General features: G+C 46.2%; 1 protein-coding gene across 2 annotated transcripts in view; it reads left to right on the top strand.

The window, feature by feature from the left end:
• The window catches only part of LOC133115101 (speckle-type POZ protein-like), an 88301-nt gene that overhangs the window by 18083 nt on the left and 49358 nt on the right, over positions 1-20860 (top strand). The window contains exon 2 of one of the 2 annotated variants that reach the window (XM_061224832.1): positions 9936-10044. The exons of the other annotated variant lie outside the window; for it this stretch is intronic. The gene's annotated coding sequence lies outside the window, so the exon portion shown is untranslated. The remainder of the gene's footprint in view (positions 1-9935; positions 10045-20860) is intronic. 2 annotated transcript variants of the gene reach the window in all.

The following is a 20860-nucleotide window of genomic DNA, read 5'->3' as shown; positions in this document are numbered from 1 at the left end:
TACTCTTGCTACATACAAAAATAAAAATCTCAATGAAATGTAGATCTCGGTCTTGTCGTCTCATCTTTCATTTGACTTCTTCAAATGTTGCCACATCAGAGAAGGCTTCCCAAGTGTAAGTGTGAATGAAATCATGTCCTTCATATTTTGCCCATGAAGGTGGCAAACTCCATAAAGCGCATGGAAATCCGTCTTATGTTGGTTGATACTTCACTTTACAATGCAAGAAGTCCTAAAACCTTACATATACATTAGGTATACATGCTGCCATGCACACATATGCACGTGTCGATGTTTTCACAATTAACTGGTCTCCCATCCTCTAGTTTTTCAGTGCAACTCAATTTGACCAGCCTGATTCTACTAATTAGCATGTCTAGCTGTTGAATAAGGTGTGCTTTGTCTCCAGGAACAGGTTTGATGGCAGACCTGGAATAGAAGATCCTGCTTCTCATTTCTAAGCAACATTCGTTCTGGTTTACCTGCTGGAGATCTAATAAGAAACTCAATATCTTTGCCACACAATATTTTTCATTGGACAATTATATTCCTGATGCGGAACCAGTGACAGAACATGACTCTTGTGTGGGTTCAGTCATATTTTATTTATGTCAGCCTTCAGTAGTGAACGCACATTAGAACGGGCACGTCCTCCAGTTAAAACATGATTGGTTTGCCTCCAGCGAACATGATAAAGAGTGAGATGCCCTGCCCAGTAAAAGCAGTCAGTCCGCAACGAAACAGTTAAAAGCGTTTTTGATTCCGTTCGCAAATTGTCACCTAAACGAGAGCAGATGGCAGAACCGACAGCTGATCGGGGTGACAACACGTCATTTGTCACAAAAAAAAGCAAATGTTTATAATGATGTGTGCGGTTCCCTTAATGGCTTTGCGTGTTCACTCTGGGGTAGTCTGTGGGGAGGCCTTGCTGCAGGGCTTGCATTGTGAAGCTGTCTGACAGGTGGTAAGTACAGCTGCATGCTGGCCCAGATCATCAATCTTTAACAAAACGATGACTGTGGTAAGGTGTTCTTTACCTATGGCATGGGTGTCCGTTCTTATCCAGAAAGGGTCGGCGTGGGTGCAGGTTTATGTTTTAGCTCAGCACTGATGAGCAGAATCTGGAGACTGAGTTCAATTGCTAAATCCGGTGTTGTCTTTGTGTTAAATCGGTGGTCATAATAGATTTTGTACATTATGCTACTGCCGTTTAGCCAACATTAAGCAATTTAAGCAAAGAGTTAAGCAACCCCCATTCCCACCCTGAGGTCACGACCCATGCCTCGACAAATCCTGGAGATACAGATTTGTCACCCTGCCTTTCTAAAACTGCTCACACAGTCTTCTGTTCCTGGAATTCCAACATCTCATCCCATTTTTCCCTGGGGAACCCTGGGGTATACTTTCAGTACCATCCCAGTTTCTGCTCTTGCGGCTTGGTAAACTTAATTGAGTGCTTTGCTTTTGTATTGTACTGCAAGTCACCCTGGATGTGTTCGCTCGCCCTGTGAATAAATGAACGAATGAAAGAATGTAACTTCTCTCTGCTAGTGTTGAAGTCGTCACCGTCAAGGCGAGAGGCAGGGGGGAATCCAGGGGAAAAGGCGATAAGCGCGCTGTAAGCCGCGTGATACGGACCCTCGCGGGGGTAGCGGAGCGCGAAGCCGCGGGATGTGGGCTCTCTGGAGCTGTCCCTCGCGCCTTGGCAGGCCCCGGCCGCTCCGCTTCTAATCCCGACGGCTCGTCCGGAGAGTGTCCCCTTTGATGTGTGGAACGCGGGCGCTGCTACCTGTGAAGGGCCTCGCGGGGCGCTAATTCTGCCTCGCCGTGAAGGCACGCGCTCGCCCCCCCCGCGCCCCCGCCCTCGCCCCGCACCCCCCGCTCCGTCAGCCTGGGCTTTCATGTCCGCCTGTGGTCTCCGTCTCTTCTCCGGCTGTTTGGCTCCTTCCGTTGCTAAACGATATGTAGGGCCTGTGGTCTAGCAGTCTGTCTGATAAGTGTGTGCTGCATGTGTGTGTGTGTGTGTGTGTGTGGACGTGTGGGTAGGCAGGTGCGGTATATCGAGTGTGTAGGGGATTGGTAGGTGTGGTGTATCAGGTGTGTAGAGGGCTGGTAGGTGTGGTGTATCAGGTGTGTAGAGGGCTGGTAGGTGTGGCGTATGATGTGTGTACAGGGGTGGTAGGTGTGGTGTAGGGCTCTGTCTTCAGGCAGTGGCATTCCTGCAGCAGATGTGATTGGTTTCCTCTTGCAGACGAGCAGGAGGCTCGTCAGTACTCCCTGGCTCCCTCTCCCTTTGCTGTCAGATCCGGTACCAGGTGTCCGTATTCTGGCGACATCCAAGGATCTCCCGCCCAGGACGCTTTGATGCCCCCCTCACCCCCAGCTGGGCTGCCGAACCTTGCTTTTCACACCCCCTCGAGCTCCGACCCCTGCAGTACTCTTTCAGCCTGCCTGCCAAGGTGAAACCCCCCCACCCCCTTCCAGGGCTGGTCAAACCCCAGATGGGTTGGATGATGCAGGCTCTTAGTCCAGATGATTGGCCTTTCTTTGTTGTTTGCTAGTGTGTGTCTTCAGAGGCTCCCACACTGTCTGCAGGGTAGCCCTGGAACTTCTGGGCCTTTCTGTGTGAAATTGGCCCCATTTAGTATCCAGCAACAAAATCCATTCTGCTTTAATTCATGTCTCGATTTTCTTTTTTGTTTTATTATGGAATGTGATTAATTGAAGAAATAGTCTTTTGCTGCCAATCAAGGCCTTCTTAAAGACTATGCAGGCTGTCTTTGATCTACAAATGATACAGGCTCAATCTTGGCATTACATTAAAGGTGGGAAAAAAGTTTCTCCCTCTTAAGTCTTAACAAGAACCAAGGCTTTGGCAGGCCCTGTGTTATCCTTTAAAGACAACTTAGGTTTGCCCTGCATACTGCTGTTAAACGGCCCTTCCCGCTTGGCTGAGGGTCCTGGCTGTTTTACTCAAACGCCAACCCGCTGCTGTGGCAATGGCAGCTAGTTCACACTCCTGGGTTCCCCAGCTACACCAAGTTCGGCGCTTTACAGCGACACCAATCAAATGAGGTCAGCCCAGGCCAGATCCATGAGCACCTTCCAGCTTCGGAGTTGCTATAAGGTATTTCTTCACTTTGAAGGAGGTAGGCTACTGACTCCGACAGGCTTCAAGTCTTTATGCTAACCTAACACATTATGCTAACATGGAAATCGAGCCAGTGAATGCACAAAAATGAAAATGAAATCCAACATCTTGTCTCAGTCTGGGTAAGTCGGAAAAAAGGCATATTTCCCAAAATGTTGAGGTTTTCCTTTAACTGTGCCCAACCTGCTGAGAGGACCCAATCTGGGAAAGGTGACCTCAAGCACTCGAACACAGCAGCCCCCTGCTGGGGTTTGTGGTCAGCATGTGGTCAGCGGTACTAGGTCGCCGTGTATGTGTGGTCCTTTTGTACTTGACGTGTGGCAAGTGGCCATTTTTTCACGATGGTAGGTAGTAGGTTTGGCATTATTGTGTGGCAGTCATTTGGGAAGCGTCTGAACCTGAATACAGTATTCATTTTCTGACTGACAATTTTAGCCTGGGGTGCTTGGAAGATGAAATTAGCTGAAAATAAGCAGTGTAGAAAGTAAAATGGTTGTGATTGTTGTGCATGATAAAACTCATTTGAATGCCTTTCTCGACACGCTGACGGTTGCGTTTCTTAAGTAGCGATGCAAGATGAATGGATAACCACCATTGGCACTTCCCATTTTTTTTCTCCGTTGAACAGATACTGCTGCTGATGGTGATGTCTCTGCCTCTCCAGATTAGGCAGTTTTGTCCTTATGTGGCAGGCAGTAGATTTGTCCATAGTGTGTGGTTGGCGTTAGGTTTGTCCATAGTGTGTGGTAGGTGTTTGGTTTGTCCATAGCATGTGGTAGGCATTTGGCTTGTCCATAGCGTGTGTTAGGCGTTTTGTTTCTCCATAACTTGTGGTGGACATATGGTTTGTCCATAGCGTGTGGTTAGCATACATGTGTGGAAGGCGCAAGGTTTGTCTATAATGTATGGTAGGCATACGGTTTGTCCATAGTGTGTGGAAGGTGCAAGGTTTGTCAGGTGGGAAAGATTTCCCACCATTTTGTTGGACCCTGGCCCTCATTGTCTGGTAGAGAAAGTGTGATGGAGGGAGAGGAGCGAGTGGAGGAGAGCCTGCACTTCAATTGATCCGATGATTGTAATTGGAAAACCATCTCCCTCTGTCTCTCCCGTTCTCATCCTCTCTCTCACGATGAGTCCCCCCCCATCACCCCATCCCCATGTTACTGCCTGCTCTGTCTAGGGAAGAGCGATAATAATCAACTCCAGCCTTGGCATTTACTGTCCCCGTTCTAAAGGAGAGAAATAGCCTCTATTCTGCTGAGATGGAATATTGCATGCTCATAGCTGGGAGAAGGAAGACAGCAGTTTTGTAGCAGAGTGGTGGAGTTTAGACCTGGAGCAGAGTGGTAGAGTTTAGACCTGGAGTAGTGTGGTGGAGTTTAGACCTGGAGCAGAGTGGTGGAGTTTAGACCTGGAGTAGAGTGGTAGAGTTTAGACCTGGAGCAGAGTGGTGGAGTTTAGACCTGGAGCAGAGTGGTGGAGTTTAGACCTGGAGTAGAGCGGTAGAGTTTAGACCTGGAGTAGAGCGGTAGAGTTTAGACCTGGAGTAGAGCGGTAGAGTTTAGACCTGGAGTAGAGCGGTAGAGTTTAGACCTGGAGTAGAGTGGTGGAGTTTAGACCTGGAGTAGAGCGGTAGAGTTTAGACCTGGAGTAGAGTGGTGGAGTTTAGACCTGGAGTAGAGTGGTAGAGTTTAGACCTGGAGTAGAGTGGTGGAGTTTAGACCTGGAGTAGAGTGGTGGAGTTTAGACCTGGAGTAGAGTGGTGGAGTTTAGACCTGGAGTAGAGTGGTAGAGAGCAGAACTGTAGCAGAGTGGTAGAATGGGCTGTAAATGAAATTCAGGAGTTTTCACAGTATTTGTAAGTGAGACTCAAGGTGTAAAAAGTTGCCCTCCATGCGCACACACACACACACACACACACACCTACACACACACACACACACACACACCCCTACACGTGCACACACACACACACACACACACACCCATACACCCATTCTGGCAGCCCTCGATAGCATGTCTCCAACTGCGCTCTGATAACCACGCGCCACAAAGCCTCATTGCCTGATTGGCTGGAGGAAGGGAGGAGGGCGTGGCCTGCTGGAGCAGCCTTTCACTACAGAGGAGGAGGAGGAGGGAGGAGGAAGGGGGGGGTGACGGCACACGGGGAGCGAAGGAGCGGGAAAGCGCGAGCGCTCGAGCAGTGCGGCTCAATTAGCCGGGCTGTCCGCTCTGGGCGCTGCGCTGAGGAGCGCACACACACGCTGCAGCCTGGGGGGTCCCTTCCCCCGCTCACCGCTTCTTTCTCTCTCCCTCTCTACCCCCCTCCGTCTTTCGCTCTGTTCCTCTTTCTTTCTCCCTCTCCCTCCCGCCCATCTGTTTGATCCCCCTGAGGCTTCTCTCGGTGGGATCTGAGGGCTGCGGTTGCACAGGTATTTATGCGTGGCTTAGTAAGGGAATCATAGGTAATGTGATTTCCTATCCAAATCATGATTTCAATTTCAGATAAAGCAGATGGCGGGTCAAATGAAAACCATGCTCACTCAGTCTCTCTCTCTCCCCCCCACTCACTTTCTCTCTCTCTCTCTTTCTACCCCTCTCTCACTTCTCCCCACCTCTCTCACGCTCTTTTCCCACCTCTCGCTCTGAGGTGTTGTGTGTGTGTGCACGCTGGGCGGGCGTGTTCCGCGCAGTGTGTAGTTGCAGACAGCTGTAAAGGTGTAAATGTGGCACTTCCTCAGTCTCGGGCTGTTTTTACGAGCATATTCAAGTGCTCTGGTGCGGCCCCCGGAGTCTTTCCATCCCGTTACCTCCTCCTGTCTCCGTCTCCTCCTCTGACTTCTCTCTCCTCAGTCACTAGAACATTCTTTCCTCCGTAGCACTATGGTCACACGCTCTTATGCGCTCTCCTTCCTCATAGCCCCTCCAGGGAATTGTGTAAATGAATAGTTTTTGAATGAATAGGTTATTTAAGTGTCACGCATCAAACGATGCCCAGCCCTCATGGGCTTACAAGACACTATAAAGCTCAATAACACAGGAGTGAGATCAATACACACATACACCAATGTCTACATGCATGCATATACATATGGTTTAAATGCCAATCCATACCCATATGTACATACCCTCACTTACAGCCATATGCAAAAAAAAAAAGATCTTTTACGATTATTATCTTGGTGAACAGAAGCGAACCTGACCTCTAAATGCTACAAAGTTAAACATGACACATTTCAAATTTCAAAGCAAGATTACTTTTTATTTTAATCTTTTAAAGTTTCAAAATAATAAAAAGGAAAAAGGCCCTGTGCAAAAGTTTGGGAACCATATCAGTGAGTACTTTCTAACTTCTTCTCGGGCAACTATAACAGCTTGTAAACGTTACCTGTAGCCAGCGAAGAGTTTTTCAATTCTTGCTTTTGGAATTTCCCCCCATTTCTCCTGGCAGAAATATTCTTTGTCCTCCTTGCATGTACGGCATGTTTGAGATTTTCTATTATATTAAAGTCTGGGGACTGTGGTGGCCATTCCAAAACCTCCATCCGTCTTTCCTGGAGGTACTTTGTGGTTGATTTTGAGGTATGCTTGGGATCATTGTCTTGATGGAATACTCAACCATCATCTTCAATGTCGGGACTCACCTTCGAACTTTAGGCTAGCCTCTAGAATTTTGATTCTTCCTTCAACGCGCACAATATTTTTGGTGCCCCAGCTGCAACACAAGCCCAAAGCATAATGGATCCACCTCCATGCTTCACAGTTGGCAAGGTGTTTTTATCTACACAGACTTCTCCCTTTTTTTTTTCAAAAAGATACCTTTGATACTTTGGTGGTGGCCAAAAAGTTCAATTTTAATGTTGTCTGTCCAAAGCACATTGTTCCAAAAGGCTTCAGGCTTCTCAATGTTTTGTTTTGCATACTTCAGACACTTAATTTTGTGTTGAGGTCCAAGGAAAGGCTTGTTGTAGGTCTTTGTTGTTTGAAGTATGTTGTGTTGTTGTCCTGTGAATAGCTAGACCTATGCCGGCTACTCTTTTCTGCAGCTCTTTTGCAGTGATGTGGGTTCTTCTGAACATTTCTCACCAGGTCTCAGGAAATTAACCATCTTCCTTGGACAACTGCTTAGAGGAACCCACGGTTGTTAACACCAGACGAAACAGCCACTGCAGTTGGATACTTTAGAAGTCATGAAGTTAATTCAGAATAGAAAGTTCAGCCCAGGAATTATACTCACCTGACTCATTGAAGCTGTAACGAGTAAATCACCTGGGCCTGTGCCTTAGTAATAATCTATTTAAAAAGTAACAAGGAATAATCCAAAAGGGGTTTCCAAACTTTTGCACAGGGCCCTTTTCATAAACGTTAAAAATTTGAATAAAAATAAAACCTTGCTTTAAAAATGTGTAGAAAGGTCTCGTGTAACATTTGCAGTTCATTCAGGTTTGCTTCTGTTCACCAAGATACTAATTGTAAAAGGCTTTTTGACCAGGGGTTCCCAAATTATTGCATACAACTGTACAGCTACACATGTATATATCCACACATATACACCTCCATGGATAACAATACGTAATGTACATAGGCACATATACCCCTACCTATGCGTGCGTGTGTGCGTGCGTGCGTGTGCGTTTGCGTGTGCGTGCGTGTAGCTTCAGTCTCTCCTCTCAATGTTTGGCTCCAGTCACTTCCGCTCTGAACCTTGTTCCATGATTGGCTGAGGTGCTAAGCACTGTGGACCCGGTTACAGGATTGGCTGAGCTGCTAAATGCTCCCAGCCTAGTTACAGGATTTGTCAGCCACCCTTGCCCATCTGGCCAAACAGGCATAGATGCGTTGGAAGAGCCGTTTGTATGCAGCTTTATGGAGCCGACCACAGGCCCTTGAACGATCAGCTCAGGGGTTGGTAAAAGTGCGATGAGATTGAACTCTTTCAGTGTTTCCCCAAGGATTTTTTCCAGAGCAAAGCAAGCCATCCCTCACTCGAATGCGTTTACTGCTCGCTTGCGGATAAGCTGGGGCAGCAAACAACTAGTTTGTTTTAACAAAATTATTCTGAACCCATGGACATTTGCAATCAAACATAGCTTAAGAAGTTCAGGACAAAAGAGAAATTCTAGCCGTGGTGCTGTGCTGCTTCTGCCTCTAGGGGCAGCTATGCCTATTCCTAATGGTGCGTGACATTAATGGCAGTTTTGTTACCCCACGGAACTACCGGATGCAGTAATGACAGTTGTGTTCCCCCACGGAACTACCGGATGCAGTAATGACAGTTGTGTTCCCCCACGGGAACCGGATGCAGTCGGCACTGTTGCAGTTGGGATTTGGTCCCGGAAAATGGGGCCCGTCCATTCACTACAATGAGAATGGTGCCTTAACAAGATGAGCCACCCAAATAACCCTGTCTGCAGTGTGTTTGTGTGATTCTGAGTGGCATTTGTCTGTAGTTTTTGTGTGTATTTGAGATGCAGTTGTCTGCAGTTTTTTTTGTGTGTATTTGCGATGCAGGTGTCTGTAGTTTTTTTGTGTGTATTTGAGATGCAGGTGTCTGTGAATCTCAGACGCAGGTGTCTGCCTGTAGCATTGCTAGGACTGGTCCCCGGAATGAGAATGTGTGCACTGGCTTTGAAGCTTGTGTCTCCAGCCTTGGCAGGTGTGGCTACACTGGCCTGGATTTTACTGCCCGTAGGCAAACAGACCTGCGCACACTGACATCAATGCTGCTCAGACACACAAAACCTGTGCATGGTCTGTCATTCATACACACACACACCTGTGCACAACACACAAATGCACACTGTACCTCTTACTCTCTCACTCAAACATGCACACATGCGCCTGCACACACACACACGCTCGCACACACACACACACACACACACACACACATACGCTCAGGCACACCCACACGCTCACGCACACACACACGCTCACGCACACACTCTCACTCTCACACACACACACACACATACACACATACTCATACTGTATTCTCTCACTCACACACACACACACGCACGCGCACACACACACACACACACACACACACACACACACACACACACATACATACTCTGTTCTCTTGCTCTCTCATTCACACACATGCACACACACACACACACACACACACACACACACAATGCATATGCACACACACACCCCCTGTTCTGTTGCTCACACACTACCAGCTGCAGTAATGACAGTTTTGTTACCCCACAGGACTCCCGGCTGCAGTCAGCACTGTTACAGTTTGGATTTGGTCCCGGGAAATGGGGCCCGTCCATCCACTAGAATGAGAATCGTACCTTAACAAGATGAGCCACCCAAATAATCCTGTCTGTATTGTGTTTATGTGGATCTGAGCGGCAGGTGTCTGTAGTTTTTGTGTGTATTTGAGATTTTTTATGTGTATTGAGATGCAGGGGTCTGTATTTTTTCATGTGGATTTCAGAAACGGGTGTCTAGTTCCTGTGTGTTTTTGAGATGCAGGTGTCTGTAGTTTTTGTGTGGATTTGAGATGCAGATGTCTGTAGTTTTTATGTGGGAGATGCAGGTGTCTGTAGTTTTTATGTGGATTTGAGATGCAGGTGTCTGTAGTTTTTATGTGTTTTTGAGATGCAGGTGTCTGTAGTTTTTATGTGGATTTGAGATGCAGGTGTCTGTAGTTTTTATGCAGATCTTTTATGCGAATCGGGCAGGCAGGTCCAGTGATTGAAGAGTGTTTGAGGGGCAGCCCGATATGCCGTGTGACACGCTCGTCTCTCCTTCCTCCTCCCTGCAGCTCAGCGAGTGCGCAGACAGACGGACGGACAGACGGGCAGACTGTCGGCACAGCTGGCTCAGTGCTGGCTGTCTCAGGCCGCACAGATGTCTGCAGGACTTTGATCTAAGTAAGTACCTGCTTGGTGGCGGGAGGTATGGAGAAGATGGAGGTGTGTGTGCGTGTGTGCGTGTGTGCGTGTGTGTGTGTGTGTGTGTGTGTGAGCTAGAGAACAGAGTGGGTGTGTTGCATGTATGTATGAAAGAGGGCAAGATAACAGTGTGTGTGTGTGTGTGTGCGCTCCGTGTGTTTGCAAGTTAGAGAACAGGAGAACAGCTTGTTTGTGTGTGCATGTGTGCATTATTCTGCGAGTGTGAGAGGGCAAGAGAACAGAGTGTCGTATTCATGCGTGTGTGTGTGTGTGTGTGTGTGTGTGTGAGTGAGTGAGAAACAGCTGCCTGCCTGCATATCTCATCTGCTGGAATGAGGAATTTGAGACTCCCCATTATGAAGAAAATCTAAAGCCATGTATGCCAATTCTCTCCTGATTAGTTTCTGATTGACATGAATTCGTTTTTGTTTGACTGTCGAGTTTAACTTTGTCCTGTCTATCAGGAAGATAAGGAGTTGAATGCCAAGTCAAGGAAACTGGTTTTAACTAGTGTCCAGAGACGGGTAGATAGCCTTATTCACCCACCTTGCTTTGGCTATGATTTTGAATGAGTGTCTTTGAGCCAAGACTTATTGCATTCCAGTCGCTTAGCCAGATGCTCTTATTCACAGCAACTTGCAAAATGGAGAACATCTGTGCTAGTCTCAGGAATTTAACTGCGATATCACCAAGGGCACAGAAGCCTTTTTTTGAATCAGTGAGCGTAGTTTGGTACACAATGCCAACAATTGGAATTCAGTATATAAGGACATAGGACTGCGTCGCTAAACTACCTGTAGAAAGCTGTAAATGGTAAATGGTAAATTTACCTTTGTAAATAATGTTAAAGCTGGACCTTTAACATTATCCCAGAGGGAGAGAGGAAAGCTTAAGAGGGTCCGGGGATGAGGAGAATAGTGCTGAATGAGGAGGTGAGTCTTCAGCATGTGTCAGAAGATTTCTATTATCCCGGAAGCAGTGTGGGAAGCTCATTCCTCCACCAGGGGGCCAGAACACACGGGAGACATAAACAGGAAGTGCAGACAACGGGTGGGGGGGAGGGGGGGTGGTTCCTGAAATGGAACTGGCCGAAAGTCGATCGCTGTCGTTGGCTGTCCTGAGATTCCTACCAGACAAAGGCGGTTGACACTGCTGCTGTCCAGTATGAGGGAAAGGTTGAGCGGGGGGAAGTAACCAAACGGTTCTGGATTTCGTTTTTACAATTTCGTTTTTAGCCCTGTTGAGCCTTAGGCAGTGCTTTGCCATCCAGCTGAGAGCAGTGTAGAGGGAATGAAGGAAGACAAGAAAAGAGAGAGAGAGTATTGAGAGGCCTTAAGACCGAACCTCGTCTGTAGAAAGGTTATGAGGTGTTGAAACTACACCCCATACGTGTACAGTTTCAGTCCGTAGTCCATTGTTTTCGGTCTGTACACCAGCAAACAGTCATATGCTATGCAGTAATAAAATAAAACAATCACTATGTGGTTAAAGTGTACACTGTCGGCTTTAATTTGAACATACCTCCATATTAGGTGAACTGTGTAGAAATGACAGCTTTTTATACGTAGTAGGGGACGAAAAGTAATTGGACAAATGAACACAAACTGAAATAAAGTCATCATATTCAATATTTCCTTGCAAATCCTTTGCGATCAATGACTGCCTGAAGTTTGCAACCCATTAAAATCACCAGATGCTGGGCATCTTCCCTGGTGATGCTCTCAGCCCTCTTCAGCTCCTGCTTGTTTTGGGGGCTATTTGCCTTCAGTCTGGTCTTCAGCCAGTAAAATGCATGCTCAATGTGATTGAGGTCAGGTCCACTTTTTGGCTCGAAAAAAGCCCCTGGTTCCTTTGGCTGTATGTTTTGGACCACTGTCCTGCAAGATGATGAAGCGCCATACAATCCGTTTTGATGCATTAGTTTGGATCTGAGCAGACAAGATATTTCTGTATATTTTGGCATTTGTCCTGCTGCTGCCATCAGCCAGGACATCATCAATGAACACAAGTGAGCCAGTTTCAGTGGCAGCCATACATGCCCAAGCCACAACACAAACTCCACCATGTTTGACAGATGAGGTGGTATGTTTTGGATCATGAGCTGTTCCTACTTTCTCCACACTTTCCTCTTTCCATCACTTTAGTACAGGTTGATCTTCGTCTCTTCTGTCCATAACACTTTGAGGTTTGCATTTTGTGGTGAACCCTCTGAGGTTATACTGGCACAGTCTTTTCTTGAGGGTCGTCTTTGACACATCTACGCCTACATCCTGGAGAATGTTTTTGATCTGTTGAACAGTTACAAATGGATTCTGTCCCCAGTGTGTTCTTGCTTCTTAATAATGCACCAAACAGTTGGTTTTGACGCACCTACTTTTTTGGCTATGTCCCTGATTGATTTATTCTGATTTGTAAGCCTAATGATGGTCTACTTTGCTGGCTTTGACACTTATTTCATCCTCATGTTGAGAGACAACTTGTGATTTCAAACGCAGATGACACTCCTTGAACCAACTCTAGGCCGTTTTCTAGCTCTTTTGATGAAACTAAATACACTTGTCCAAGAACCATTTGAGTGGCCAATTGTCCAATTACTTTTTGTCTCATAAAATTGGGGGGCCAAACGGCTACAATTCCCACACTGTTCACCCAATATGGATGTGAAAGAAGGTTGGCTATTTAACATCTTTGTTTTATTTCAATGTGCTGGAGTACAAAACCAAAACAACTTACTTCTGATCGCACTGTAGTGTTGTCAGAGTTGATTTAACATGCCAATTTAAAACATGTCAATTCCCCTTAATGCAATTAACTCACTTCCCCATAATTCCAGTTTCTGCCAGGCGTGTGTGTAATTAGAATAGATTAGAATAGCAAACTAGCCCTACAAATGTCTGCTGAGACGAATGATGATGGAGACAGATAATCAGGGAGGACCTGAATGGAACATTCAGTTTTGACATGCATAGCCCACGCATGTATATATTGGTATACTGGAATGTACATCTGTATGTCTACCATTTGTACAGAAATTATCATAAATTTACTGCATTCTTTTAACATATTCTTTATTCGTAGGCTGTTAAAAAGCATTTTTAGCAGCAGTCAGTCATTTTCTGGAGATTAAGTTTGTAAGGAGTTCAAAGGACTATACAGGAAAAAAAAGAAAAACAAGTCAATCTCAACAAGTATTTTAGTTTTATATTTTCCTTTAAATCTTATTTCTATTAATTTTTTGCTAAACCAGACAGAAATATTGCAGACGAGGTGAGACAATTTGACTCATTTCAAGATTTGCCAATGGGGTAAGAACATTTCACTTGTGAAGCAAGTAATTACTTTAAAAAAGCTAATTTGAAAAAAAAGAAAAAAAGAATTGTCCTAAAAGCACCAAAACACTTTAAAACAGACTTTTTTGCAGTGTATTGATAGCCATGATATCATTGCATGCCTACGTCTAACTCTGCTTCTCTTTATTTAATGAACTCTATATGGAAGTCGTACTATGCAGGATTTTCACCTTGAAAGTATTATCAAACATGCTCAGTCATTACTATGATATATTTGCGACCTGTGTCTGTGTTCACTTTTGTCCAATACCTTGCTTGTCCACTTGTATTTGTTATTGTAAAAACTCCTTGGGCCACTTCTGGGTGTGGGCCTTTTTTTATTTCTGGGCTGTACCTGAAAAGCACATGTCCAAAACACTGAACTCATGGACTAGAAGGAGGAGGAGGGCAAGTGGAGATGTGTATGAATTTGCTAGTGAACAGAGAGTGGAGAGATTAGCCTTGGTAGCTTACAATTAATCAAGTGGTTTGTCAGCGTTCGGTAACATTAATTAGCTCCCACGTTACAAGCTAACTACATTTGAGTTTTGTACATCAGCTGGCTGGCCATGATAGCTGGGTCCCCAGTGCATGGTACTACTGCTTATATTTTCGGGAGTTTCTACTGGCTTACTGTATTTCCTCTCCTGGGCAAAGAGCTTATGCCTAAATCCAGAAGACTCCTGGACTTTCAAAAGACATAGAAGACTTTTATATTTCAGAAGATGTCTGATACAAATAAAAGTGACACGGAATTGATTGGTTTGTGAGTATGCGTGCTTACATTACAGAATTGTGCAATGCTTCCTTCAAGGCTGGCTAGAGTAGACTGGAATCCATTGGCAGCAGTGGCTAACATTGCTTAGCTATAGGCTAGCTACTAGTATGACTAAATACATCATCAGTTAAATAACTAGCGAAATGGCTTGTGTTGAAAGTGACTACTAAAGCAGATGTATGAATCATATTATATCATATTATATCATATTATATCATATTATGTCTAAGCTCATCACAACCCACAGTCGTCTGCAACGGAGGTAGCTGCAAAGCTACCAACTGTCAGAATCGTCTTTGAGAATGGGGTGTAGACATTTTTTGTGTGTGAACACAGGAGCGAGTCAAGGAAAGAAATCCTACTTAGTATGCATTTCATGCATTTAACTCTCTGGCTGCTCCGTTCGCTACTGACAGTGTACAAATGGTGTATTTCCCCAAGTAAACGAGAATACAGCTGTTTTGCAAATGTCTTATTTCTAAGTGAACATGCTTGATGAGGAAACATGCTCAGCTGTCATCACAAGAGCAATTTCATGAGGTAGGCCACGACTGGATCCTATGCAAATTGGATAGATAAAGATATATTTCTAAGAACAAGTGACATTATGAAACCAAATAAAGTTACCTGGCTCTTACTTTTACAGAATATAAGATATTCCGATTAGTCTGGGAAAATTGTACATTTAAAGGCATGAATGTGGGGCATTATTCTCTTAAAATGGGTTCTCTTGCCTTAATGCTGAAGATAATACTTTTGCAGACTACCCCAAGGGAGACGGTCACACTGCTGATGACTGTTGGCGCGCCTGAGCTAACATTGGCTAAGAAGGGGAATTTCACAAATTTAAGCTCTTCTCTGCCGTCAAAATGCTAACGAGCGCTTTGCGCTGCCGGGGGAACTCCTGCCTACTTAACGAACCGGGGGAGAACCGACTGAACGTCACCCAGCAGAAACGACTAGCAATCAGTCAGGTAAATTGTGTTCACCTTGGGCCCAGAGAATGTTCTGGTAAATTGTACTGGTAATCCCGTTTGAGGGCTTTGATGGGTCTCAGGTTGGTAGTCCGAACGACCGATTTGTCCGCCCTGTGAAAGAGACCCTTTGTCTTCATAAAAGTGGTCAGTGCCTTATTAAAGGTGGTCAGCGTGGGGGGAAATAGACTTGGAACCAAAGTGTGATATAGGAGCCCTTGTGCACAACAACTGAACAACAAAAAAAAAATCAATCATTGGATTTACTTACAATAGTATTCAGAACATGAATCACGTCTTGTGAACTGATTAAATACTTGGTAAAAGTCAGTTGAAGTCCCATAATAATGTGTGCAACCACGGTCTGTAATTTTATTACATCATCACTTTTTTGGGTGCAGTGCAGGGCACTCGCTCTCCACGTCTTTCCTCTCTCTCTCTCCCTCTGTTTCTCTCCATCTCCGTTTCTTTCTCACTCCATCTTCTTCTCTTCCGTCTCCGTGTGGCACGGCGGGCCGAAGGCCGGGCGGCTCAGGCTCATCGATACGGCCCTCACCTGTCGGCGGCTGTGAGCTCCACGTTTAGACGGGCCAGGGTTTTCCTCCTCGCCCTCATTCTCATTCAGCCTGTATGTGCCGGGGCGCGGAGCCCTGGAGAGCCGAGAGAGAGCGGTCTAATAATCCTGCCTGTTGCCTTTTGAGGTTGCGGCGGCGCACGGGTAACGCTTGTTCATTTTGACTGTCATACGAGCGTATCTGCTCTCACACACTCTCAATCACTTATACACACACGGACACACACACACACACACACTCTCAATCACTTCTACACACACGCACATACACACACTGACACACACACACACACTCATCCATGTATGTGCTCTCACACACTCTCAATCACTTATACACACACACACACGCGCACACACACACACACTCACCCGTGTATGCACACACACACACACACACACACACACGCACACACGCATGCACACACACTCTCAATCACTTGTACACACACACACACACACACATACACACACTCACCCATGTATGCACACACTCACACACACGTACACACACACTCACCCATGTATGCGCACGCACACTCAATCACTTATATAAACACACACACACACAAACACACTCACTCACCTAGGTATGCGCACATGCATGCACACATGCAGACATGTTCGCGCACACATATGCTGCCACCCATCTATGCGTGCATAGACACACGTGCACACACTCAATCATATGCACACACAATCACACGCTCGCACCCATGTATTCACACACTGACACATTCGCCACACACTCAATCACGTGTGCACAGGTACACACACACCTATCCATACGCGCACGCACACACACACACAGCAAAACTGTCTAGTTTCCTCGCCTGTTGCCTGGCAACCCCCAAATGAAGCTTGAGCATTGGGAAGTTGTTTGGTCATTCATCCTGTTCTCTCTGTGCTCCACCTCACCTCTCTCCTGTCTTCCCTCTCCTCCACTCCTCTTGTACCTTCTCCTCTCCTCTCCCACTCTATCATCACTCTCTCTCTCTCCTCTCTTCTACCCTTTCCCCCTCTCTGTTTCTGTAAATATGACTGCCATGGGTTAGTGGTCAAATCTTTTTATCTGTTAAACGTACTGAATGTGTAAGTAAATGGTTGTAAAAAGTCAGTCCTCTCTCTTTCCTTCCTTCCATTACATTACATTATTGGCATTTGGCAGACGCTCTTATCCAGAGCGACGTACAACAAAGTGCATACCCATAACCAGGGCTAAGTGCGCTGAAAGACCCTAGAGGGAAGTACAATTTCAATTGCTACCCGTACAGCTACCTTCCAGCTCCCGTCCTCCCGTTTGTCACCTGCTCTCACAGCCTCTCTGCGCCCTCGGAGTCCTCGGGTTTAGTTCCAGTTACCCGGGCAACCCCAAAATAGCAGCAGCAGTTTCCCACGGTGGCCCTGCCGCTCGTTCCGTTTTGTGGCGCTTAACGGTCGCGTTTCGTCGCCGTTTCTCCTCCAGCTCGCCCCAGGCCTCCGCCCCGCCCCTTCTCGCCTCTGATTCGCTGTCCGTTTGTCTGTCTCCACGCGGCCATCCGTTTTCTCCACCCATCCGGGATCATGTCGCCAAAGTCTGAGGCTAATCCCCATCCATCATTCTAGGACGTTGTCCATGCAAATCAATGGCTAACCCGTACAGGTGCATTCCGTTAGTTACGTTACATTATTGGCATTTGGCAGACGCTCTTATCCAGAGCGACGTACAGTTGAGTAGACGAAGCAGGAGACAATCCTCCCCTGGAGCAATGCAGGGTTAAGGGCCTGGCTCAAGAGCCCAACGGCTGTGCAGATCTTATTGTGGCTGCAATAAGATCGAACCACCAACCTTGTGGGTCCCAGTCATGTACCTTAATCACTATGTTACAGGCTGCTCTGTAGTTAGTGGGCTAAGCTGAGCAATTATGACCGACTTCATGAGAACCTTTTGGGCAAAAGTTATGGGAGTGTTCGTACCACTGGGTTTTGGGGTATAGTGTGTGATTCTTAGTTTGTTGGTAAAACTTAAGTTCTTGTGTCAATGGTGGCGTCTGGTACTCTGTTAGTGGCCTGAGGTGTTTGGATTTGATTTGTTGTTTTCAGTATTTGACCAGTTTTCTCTCAATGTCTACTGGTGGGCTGTATTTGACTGTTCCGTCCCAGGGTGTGTGAATTGTCTGCAATGGCTTGTGTTGCGAGAACAGAAGCAGTTGTCCACGTGGAAAGATCCTCTCTCATCTCCCTCTCATTCTGTTCTTTATTCCTCCCTCTCTCTCTTTAATTCTTTCATTTAAGCTGGCGTTTCGCTTCTGAGCGTGACATGGTCTCAGACCTCTGACGAGCCTCCATTTCTCCGCTGATTCCAATCAGGAAGAAAGGAAACGAGGAGCTTTGAAGCAAGTTTCCATTAGGGCTTTGATCTTTTTTCGGCCATTTTTTGAGGTACATCGGGTTGATGCCTCAATTTATTAGCTGTAAACACGTTTTTTAAAATGTTTGTGTGCTTTCCGCGGAATGGCAAGACGTCTCAGAAGCGGTGTTCGGAGCAGCGTACCCGATGCAGAACCCGTCCTATGGAGCGGCAAGTAGCTATTGACCGCGGAGCGCGGCGTTAAAATGTCACCCAGCTGTCTCATTCCTGTGACACCACAGTCTTATCTGCTTGGCATTTGAAAATCCCAGGGGTGATAACGTCTCCCAGCAGACTGTAAAGTGCTCTTTAAGATTGAGTTTGGGATACGGTGCTTACGGCTAACCGTCAGGAACGGGGATTACCATCGGTTAAAAGGCCTTGTCGCTCCGGTCTTATCTCGGCTTTTCGGGGGCGCGTCGGTTGGGTATCGGCGCCGTGAGGTCCGCCCGTTCCCCGCCGGTGTCCGTCCGTGTGGGTGGAGCTCCGGGCCGCGCACCCGCCGTGGAAATGTCACCGGCGGATAAACCTCCTCACCCCTCTCTCTCTGAAGGCGCCATTTTGTTAACTTTAACTCACGAGCCTGAGGCGCTAGCTAATTCTTATAAAGTAGTTGTATAGCTTAGCAATGAAGAACAACACAATCACAATGGCTAATGTTCGTTGCCTAAATAATAGCCTAAATAATAGCCAAAACCAAAGTGTCCCGCAACAATCAATTTTCTACCAGCAACTAAGTAAAAAAAGAAGGTCAATTTGTTGTGAGAACCATGAACCTGGCAACCCAACCCCCCCAGTCCCCTTTACCTAACGTGTTGGTCTGGACGACATGTGCCCTCTTGAAGAAATGGATGAAAGCTTACGCAATACTTGTGCACACGTTTGTCCACGTCAACGGGTTAAATGAAGGGTATATCTTAATTGGCTTTGCTGTCAGGTGAAGTCAGTTAGAGGAAAAATGGGAGTGTAAAGAGGCAGAGACGGCCGAAGAAATCATTTTTTCCCCTGGTAAGATACTGGAGATGAGGCTTTGTTGAGTAGACGTTGTGGCTGGTGCAGCTAGGTGTGTTTGACCCTCCCTGTCAGAACTACATGAGGAAATGACAGCTTTCCTTATTAAATGAGGAACCACCTTGTTGGCTCTGCCGACTACATGCCCGAGGAACTGGACATCCCCACTAGTTTCACATGTCAATCGCTTCACATTGCAAGTTCAACTGTGTGTGTGTGTGTGTGTATGTGTGTGTATGTGTGTGTTAGTGTTCATGTGTGTGCCTATGTATGTGTTTGAGTGTATGTGTATTGTTTGTGATCGTGTGTATGGTGTGCGTGCATGTATGCCTGTGTGTGTGTGTGTGTGTGTGTGTGTTCATGTGTGTGCCTATGTATGTGTTTGAGTGTATGTGTATTGTTTGTGATCGTGTGTATGGTGTGCGTGCATGTATGCCTGTGTGTGTGTGTGTGTGTGTGTGTGTGTGTGTTCATGTGTGTGCCTATGTATGTGTTTGAGTGTATGTGTATTGTTTGTGATCGTGTGTATGGTGTGCGTGCATGTGTGTGTGTGTGTGTGTGTGTGTGTGTGTATGCGCCCGTATGTGTGTGTGTGTGTGTGTGTGTGTATGCGCCTGTATGTGTGCGTGTGTGTGTGTGTGTGTGTATGCGCCTGTATGTGTGTGTGTGTGTGTGTGTGTGTGTGTGTTAGTGTTCATCTGTGTGCCTATGTATGTGTTTGAGTGTATGTGTGTTGTTTGTGATCGTGTGTATGGTATGCGTGCATGTGTACCTGTGTGTGTTTGTGTTCATGTGTGTGTGTGGAGTGTGTTCATGTGCCTGTGTGTTCTGTGTATTCGCCTGTGTCTGTGTGCTGTGTGTGTTCATGTGTGCGTACATGTGTGTGTGCGTGCATGTTTGTCTGCAGGTGTATGTGTGTGTGTGTGTGTGTGTGTGCTAGCAGAGGTGATCGTCCCCACTGTTGTTACGGGATTTAATTGGATGCCCAGAGAAATTTCGAGCCCTCAGCTTCCAGAGGCCAGTTTAAATCCCATTCAAATGTAAAACAAATCGAATGCACTGTTGTTCTGCGGGGAAAGGAAATGCATAAACAAACTGCCTAATAGGACACAGACGTTGAAAATGGGAATTAATTGTTTTTTTAGATGTGGTGTCCATGGTTTCTGTCGAGAGGAGATTGCTGATCCTTTTTGTTGTAGGCTAAGTGGTATTAGAGATGTTAATTTGTTGCAGTGGATATCAGATTGATTAGAAGCACAATAGAAGTCTTAAAAAAGAATTGCGTCAAGGGAAATGGAGAAGAAATGAGGACCAAGCTCTCGGGTTTAAAGTAAATTTGGGGGTACATGCAGCAATCTGCTGCCCAGTGCTAGCATTGGTATGTCCATAAGGAAAGGCTACGGGCTCCGGGACGAGAGGTCTTATGGGTAGCATTGCTGTATGAAATGCCCCTATTTAAGGCCCCTAGACAAGCCCCTGCAGCTCAGACAGCCCTGCACAAGGCTTTGTGCTGTGGACAAAGTTTTAAAGAAAGCATTGTCACCTGAAAAATAAGGTGAGGAACTTTGCTACACTTGAGAAAAGTCCGTGGGGGACTCCTGAGTATCAGCTCAATTGTCTTGCTACGCTAATTAGCGTTGATTAGCGTCTATAACTACTAAGTTTTAACATAATGTTGTCATTTAAACTTTTTTGACGGGGTAAGACGGCAGTCCTTCGTCCTTTTGTGTGGTTGGACGGCTG

The sequence above is a fragment of the Conger conger genome, chromosome 16, assembly GCF_963514075.1.
Source record: "Conger conger chromosome 16, fConCon1.1, whole genome shotgun sequence".
Lineage (NCBI taxonomy): Eukaryota > Metazoa > Chordata > Actinopteri > Anguilliformes > Congridae > Conger > Conger conger.
Note: the sequence above shows the minus strand (reverse complement) of the source record. Positions and strands in the feature narration are given on the sequence as shown.